Genomic DNA, 8,146 nt, shown 5'->3' with positions numbered 1-8,146 from the left:
ATATGAGTTTGTTTTGCGTCCTTTAGCTGACGATAGAAGTTTTTGTTGAGTTCATGACATTTCAGCAAAGGGCATTTATTCATTCAGTATTATTTTGATGATGGAAAGATGCTATTAAAGTAGACATTAGCGCCAAATCACAAAGCGGTTTTGTACATTTGAGTCCCAAGGAGAAACAGCATTTATAGCTCAAGTCTTGTGCTGAAAAAGCTTTAAAGGATAATTGCCAAAAATTACCCACTTAGTCAAGTAATAACAACAAAAACGAACAAAAAAGTGATGACCTGGTTCTAACTATATGATGTTAAGTTGTGTAGATAGTTCATTTAGCAGCTGGTTGCTAAGAAGGTAAAAACTGCTATCGTCTAAATGCTAAATGAACTATCTACACAGTCGTACTTGGAGGACAGTATGAATTTTTATCAGATGATGTTGAGCTGTTAGTGCCAGCTGAAGCACAGGATGGAATAATGGGGCAGTATTATTGTGCAGATGAAACTGTAGTTATAACAAACATGCTAATCGGCGAAAATTTGCTTAGAGGTCTTATTTCTGTCTTTGTGCATAAGAAATCAATATAAGTGAATCCCCAAAGGAACTTTGTGTTGGTAAATGCAAGTTCTGCAAATTTACAGGATTTCAGTTCTGTTGCAACATGTTGATGGTCATATGAACTATGTTTTCAGCTCAAAAATGTCCAATTTCATCACATTTAATGCTATATTTTCATGTTACAAATGACCAAGTTATATTTGAACTGAATTTACCTGAAAAACAAATATTCTATTCTTTTAGATTCCCCAGTTTTTCTTACAAGATTATATACTACATATCACGTTTGATTTTTACAGGTTGCGATATGGAGTATGGTGCTGATCCATCCTGCTTATGTTACGCCAATACATACATTAAGAATGTCACACGTCACTTTTTAAATCAACAGTTTTCTAATAATAAGCATTTTTATAAAGAAATAACAATTCTATATTGTTATTTCCTATTTAGTATGATGATGATGATGAAATTCTTTATTCAGTCATCACATAATAATACAACCAGTGTCAACAACACTTCAGACATTACAAACATTACCAACAGGTTAATGACTGAAAAGGCCCAGGCAGAAGCAAAATGCTTATATTAATGCCTGTCCTGCATAATAAATTCAGCTACCCAGCAGTCAATATAGGAAAAAAACAAAACAAAACAAAAAATAACAAAAAAAAACAATGCATCCAAGCAAACAAACAAGCAAAACATAAAAAGGTGAAAATAAACTAGAGAAATAGAAAACTTAACCACCAAATTAATGGTAGTTTAATGTAGAATCAAAAATAAATTATTTACCTATTACTTATTCGAGCTTAACAATTGTATCCTTTAAAAATTGCCTTACGTACCATTTTTTTAAATATCAAAAATGGGCTACACATTCTTAAATCCATACTGGCCTCATTCCATAGTTTAACTCCAACAACAGATATACATCTTCTTTTTGTCTCTTTTTTAGCTTTTTGTACGACAAATTTACAAACATCTCGCAAATCATGTTTAGACTCATGTGTTGAGAAGAACCTTTGTAACTTTAATTTGGCTTTATACATTATTTGCATTATTTTATAGTAAACCAAATCATTAAGTTTCAATATATGGGATTTCCTAAACAATTCATTAGTATGTTCATAGTAACCGGCCTTATTAATAATACGTATTGCTCATATAATGATAAACTATACAATAAATAATTCTGATCCTAGTTTTTGCGCAGGGATCATTTGTGGAAACGGTGACATGGCTGCCGAGCATCAGTATGATGGGATCTGTAACAAGCATGTCACATCCGTCCACTGCCACATTTTGTGTTTTTGTGTCAGCTGTTATTGTTTTAGATCCACAATACTAACATTTATGAATAAGAGGAGAATTAGCAATAGTAAGTCTATAAGTTTATTACTAATAAAGTACTGGTACTGACCAGAGCATCATGGGTAATGTCACGTCCGTCCACCAGTTATTTATGCTCTTTCTAATGCTATTTTAACAATTCTATTCTAATTTATTTTCTTCTATTCTGTGTTATTATTTTATATTCTATGCTATATTCTGTTCAATACTGAATTTATTAATTTCAATGCCCCCTCCCCCACCACCAGGTGTTAGGGTTATTATACCATATTAACCCTAACCCTATTATATCATATTCAAAATCCAATATTTCTGAAAATATAGCTTTCACTGTCAAATAATATCAGTAGTCTGTGCACAAATGGATTAGCATTATTTCAACACAGTTCTATGCATTTCTTACAATTTTTTTTTTTTTTTTTTGACGAATATGGCCGCTCATTTGACCCCCTAAGTAAATTTTAGCCGTAATAGCCTGTACAGCTGCTCAGAGTCCTCTAACCTGATATATTTACTTGCCGACACTGTAGTGTTAGTCTTTAATTCAGTCAAATTCAGTGAGGTCACCAGAGTTTCTAACCCTACAGAGTGTAATTCTATGTTTTTGCTCTTTTGTACGGCTCTAAGGGTGTAAATGTGTCCCAGTACAAGTGTTTATTTGTGCAAAAAAAATGTAATTTACTCCAACTTGTCAAACTTCTCGCACCTTTTAGAAAGATGTTAACCTATGTTTTAAAGAGGTCTTCACGCCTCAGTATGGGTTAGATGGAAATTCTGAACTTAACTATTAGAAAACTCCGTCCTACTTTAGAAATGTTGTTCTTCTTGGGCTACGTTTGAACTTAGATATAGCTGGTGCATCCCGGTGCATGTCAGGATCCTGTCTTTGCCTTAAGAAACAAAATGATCAGCTTACCTCTGAAGAACAGCTGAAAGGGTTTATTCAATGCACTTGTGTCTTTTCTTGCACTGAGCTTTTCACACTCGCATATAAATTCGTTTTATCTTATTTACACAGCGTTAAATGTGATCAGTGATGTAGTTTTGTTTCCGTTATAGTCTTTTTTTTTATTATGTAACAAGAAACAATCAAGAAATGTGCTATTTAAATACCTCACAATCGATACACGGTTGAAATAAGATCCAGGTTTAATAGTAATATTTATTGTTGCGTAAATGTTTGCTAAGTGTTGTTGTATGGATGTAATGAAGGCAAGAAATAAAACGCAACTCAACTGTCTACCGCTTATGGCCTCTTGGTTCAGACGCTTCACACATGCATGAGTTTAGGGCTGCACCTATCGAAACAGGAACAGCGATGAACCGCCACTGAAACTACAACCAGCGGGTTTTTAGGTTACTTTAGTTTTTAAGAGAAAGAATTATGGAAACCAAAAACAAGCAGCAGTGGACTGAGGAGGTGACCCAGTGCTTTGTGGGCCTGGGGGCTTCATCTGAAGTCCAAGACAAGTGTTTGGGATCTTCTCGAACAAAGCCGCTGTTCGAAAAAATACAATCGACTACAACAAATGCATAACCTATGTTCTAACTAGCGCTGCTGTGTTTCTCAATTAGCAATCCTGTTAAATGGGCTAATGTTAGGGTGCTGTTGAGTGGAAGACAGCATTTACCTTGTACTACTTCAGATGTGTCTTTATACACATCGCACGAGATCTCTGTTTTTTTAAGTTTGAAGTGATCCTAAATAGTGATGGGAATCGAGAACCGGTTCTTTTTGAGAATCAGTTGAGAATCGGTTCTCAGTAGCTCGATTCCTTGGAATTGTTTACCTGCCTGCTTAACGATTCTGCTTATCAATTCCGCCTTTGTTGCGCATGCGCGATGATGTCATACGTACGCTGCATTGTTTTGGTCAGAACGTATCCAACATGGTGTTGAGGCAGAAATGGTCTAAAAAGACGACACCAGGTCCACTGGAACACTGTCAAAGCTTCCATTTCTTCTAAAGCATAGGTGTCAAACATGCGGCCCGGGGGCCAAACCCAGCCCGCCAAAGGGTCCAATCCGGCCCTTGGGATGAATTTGTGAAATGCAAAAATTACACTAAACTATGAACAGTCATTTTAACTCAGGTTCCACATTCAGACCAATTCAATCTCAGGTGGGTCATAATAACATATAAATACCAACAACTCCAAATTTTTCTCTTTGAAAATGTAAATGTTTTCATGTATTTATACTAAAACAAAGTATAATATTGCAAAAATATCTGAATAACCTGAACAAATATGAACAACCTGAAATGTCTTAAGAGAAGTAAGTGCAATTTTAACAATATTCTTCCTGTTACTAAATGTTTTGTGTATTTGTAGATCCACTGTGATCTGTAAATTATAATGTACCTGTGTAAATGATAAACTAAAGCATATTATTAAAATTACACCTTTTTTTCAGTTTGTTCATATTATTCACATTGTTTGAAAGGATAGTTTGTAAATGCAAACATTTTCATTACGTAATTTTCCTTTTTTTACTCTAAAACACAGAGAAAAGTTTGGAGCTGACATTATTTATATATTATTATGTTATTATTTTACTAGTTCGGCCCGCTGCAGATCAAGTTTAGCTGAATGTGGCCCCTGAACTAAAATGAGTTTGACAGCCCTGTTCTAAAGGGTGGAATCCCTCTAGTATGTTCAAACATTTGTCCACAACATTGAATCATTTACAAGAATGTCATATATTTGATACGCTACTTAGCGGCGCTTGTAAATGTAGTGGCAGAGTTCCGGTGTGGGCAACAAACGTCGTACTCAAATACAAGTTTCCGAAGGTAGGGGAAAGGAAATGAGGTGCACAACAACGGGAGACCAGCCGAGTCGAACCGGTTCCACGTAGTAGAAATGCAGCAATAGAGGAATTAGTAAAGCGTCTTTAGTTTTACTTTCACTGCATCCTGCTGCTGCCACTGCCACCCCCACCCCACCCCCGAACCGGGCCTGGCGTCATCTGTTATTATTATTTGTCCATACTGTATATGTTATATTTTCTGTGCAGAGATGGAAATATAAAAGACAGTTAATGTAAACACACCCGTTTGTACTCTTTTATTCCCTCACCCGATGAGTATCGATAAGAGAATCGATAATGGAATCAGAATCATTAAATTCTTTTTTTTTTTTCTTTTTTTTTTCCTTTGTTTTCTTTTTTTTTTCTCTAATTGGGCTCAGCTGGCTGACAGGCAGCTGTCTGTACCGATAAGGCAGCAGCCGACACCAACTGTACTCCCAGTCATCATTGCCCATTTTTCTAACACCTTTGCTTGTGTATCCTCTTTTATTTGGACATTTTACCAGGGAGTATCTCACACTACTTTTTTTTTTTTTTTTTTTTTTCCTACTTGTCTTGTCCAGCGTTCTAACAGCAGAATGGTAGTCTGGTTCCTTTTGGTGCTGAACAAATTTGCTTTGCCAAGGGTAACTTCATAAAGTATATGAAGCGCCCTTTGATATTCTACTGTGTTTATTATGAGTTTTGTTGAACCACATTTCGATGCCGGACCTGACATGGGGGGTGGGGGTGGGGGGGTAGAAGAAGGGGAGAGAACAATAGAGAAGAAGGTGGCGAAGACCCTCACAAGAAAGTATCAACAATACAAACAGCAACAACCATGGAGACAATTATAATGGTGACAATAACTACAACCAGAACTGAGTAAACTGGGCAGAAGAGAGAGAAAAAAACCAAACCAAAACAAACAAAACTACAAAAAAAAAAAAACACAACGAGATACATAAGACCTATGAAATGAAGAATATATTAAATTAAGAATCAAGAATCATTAAATTCTTAATGATTCCCATCCCTAATCCTAAACTTCCGACATCTTTTGCCTTTTGCAGACGGTCTCCTCGCTCTCTTCTATAACACCAACTTTTTGACTCTTGAGTCACGTGCGTCATTGTTTACTGTCCGTATAGAACACGATCCCTGGGGCAGAACACAAGTGACTACTTAACCCTTTCATGCGTAGTGGTCACTACAGTGGACAGTTACTCTACAGCTTTACTCTTGTATTTTCATGGGTTTTGTTGTTTTAGTTCCATATCAACCAACACAGTAGACACTTATGCATCATCTCATAAACTGCAATTCATACCATTATTGTAACTTTGCTGTTCTTGATTGGTTCTTGAGTGGAAATCAATTGTTAATATTTATTTTTTTGCATATTATCTCCATGAAGTGAGTAATAACTAGTATTAGAATATGTTAAAATGTGAGAAAACATCAGATTAGCTGCATTAAACATGGTTTCATTTCACTGTTTTCATATCACTTTATGATATTGGGTTTTAAATACATGTTTCTTTGCTTCAAGAATAAAATTCATGGTGTAGCTGAGTGGACATTTTTGTAACTCCATGAAAAAATGGTTGATTTAAAAAAAAAAAAAGTCAATCACATTGGGGGTTTTTTTCATGCCTAAAGAGGAATAAAAACACTCAGGAAAAAAAAAATCTTGATTAAGGTTCTCATAATTCATGCATGAAAGGGTTAAACAAAATTAATAATTCAAATTAGGACTGGTTTTTGAGGAACATTGGTGGGAATCTGCATTTAAGGTCATTCACAAAACCTCTATTTGTGCCCGTTTGACCTTGATACAGTTTAAAGTTGTATTTCGATGTCACTATTCAAAGACAATAGACTTTCCCAAATACGGTAGATATCTGTGACAGATGTGGAGGCTCACCCTGCAATCTCACACACATGGTATTTTCTTGTCCAGTCCTGATAAATTTTTGGCGAATTTATTTCAACACCATATCTAAGGTATTTTCGAAAACTATTGACATTTCACCATTCCTGGATGAGTATACCCAATACTCTGCAAAAGAATTAGAAGTAATAGCTTTTACTTCCCTGAACGCTAAACGCCACCTCCTCCTTAATTGGAAATCTACAATGGATTAATGAGGTGATGTCCTTTTTAAAAGTAGAGAAAATTAGATATTCAAAACAGGGAAACTTGAACAAATTCTACAATAAATGGCAACCGTTTATGGATTTTTTTGAGACAATGTAATTCCCTTCCCCCTCTCCTGTTTTTTTTGTTTTTTTTTGTTTTTTTTTTCCTTTATTATTTATTTTATTTTCTTACATTAATGTCACCAGTTTAATTATTTTATTCAGATTATGTCTTAGTATTCTTTTCAATGTATTGTTTGTCAGGTTTCATTGTTATTTGTTCCTAAAAAAAAAAAAAAAAAAAAAAAAAAAAAAAGCAAATCTGAAAGTAATGGTGCTGGTTAATGTTGACATCAGTGTGCCATGGCATTAGCATGTACCTTTCATTTTCTTATATACACATCAATAAAAATATGAAACAAAAGAAAAAAAAATAACACTGGTCAACAACAAATTTATTGTTTAAGTTTTTTGAGCTGATTTAGGATCATTTTGGTGTGCTGAATCCAAAAATCACATGAATTTTGCTCAATCAGGTCAACTTTCTGAACTATGCTACATATTGGCTTTTTAACATTTTTGCTTACATTTATGGGCATTTTCACATCATATGATACAAAATTCTTTCATATTTCTTGCAATAAACGAGTTCTGAAGATTTTGCTTTTGCCAATTTATGATTAATGTTTTTTTTTTAATATTACAGGTGAATGAAATGGCTTCGACTAGAAGATCTTGCAAAAATAAGCCTGACGTATTCTGCTACATCTGCGGTGAATACACCATTGTACCTAACAGGAATCAAGTGATCAAATGATTTTTTTTCTCTTAAAACCTATTTTGGGTGAGAACTATATAAAAAATCAACTGATAAAGTCACAAAAATGTAATCAATTTTGTGAGAAGATCAAATTTTTCAAAATCAAATTAGCAAAAAAACCTGACCTGATTGGGAAAAACAGATGTCATTTTTGGATTTAGTGGTGCAAAATGGTCCTAATTCAGTTGAAAAAACCTAGACAACTTGCAAAAAACATTTTTTGTAACCCAGTGTAATTAAATGAATACTTGAGGTAAAAAAAAAAAAAGATTCAAGGTTTTTTTTGTACTCTAATTACTCGAGTACTCGTTGCAGCTCTACATGAGTTCATAGCATTAAACCTGTGCAGAGACAGGTGTCAACACGCACCGGTCTGTCGGTTATACTTCCACATCAGTTAATAAGACATTAATTAGCAACTAAAACGAGGTTGGATTCTTAACATTTGTGCTGCAGGAAAATGCTGATGCAAAAGAACGGAAGTGAGCG

The sequence above is a fragment of the Sphaeramia orbicularis genome, chromosome 20 (genome assembly GCF_902148855.1).
Source record: "Sphaeramia orbicularis chromosome 20, fSphaOr1.1, whole genome shotgun sequence".
Lineage (NCBI taxonomy): Eukaryota > Metazoa > Chordata > Actinopteri > Kurtiformes > Apogonidae > Sphaeramia > Sphaeramia orbicularis.
This window is presented reverse-complemented; position numbering follows the sequence as displayed.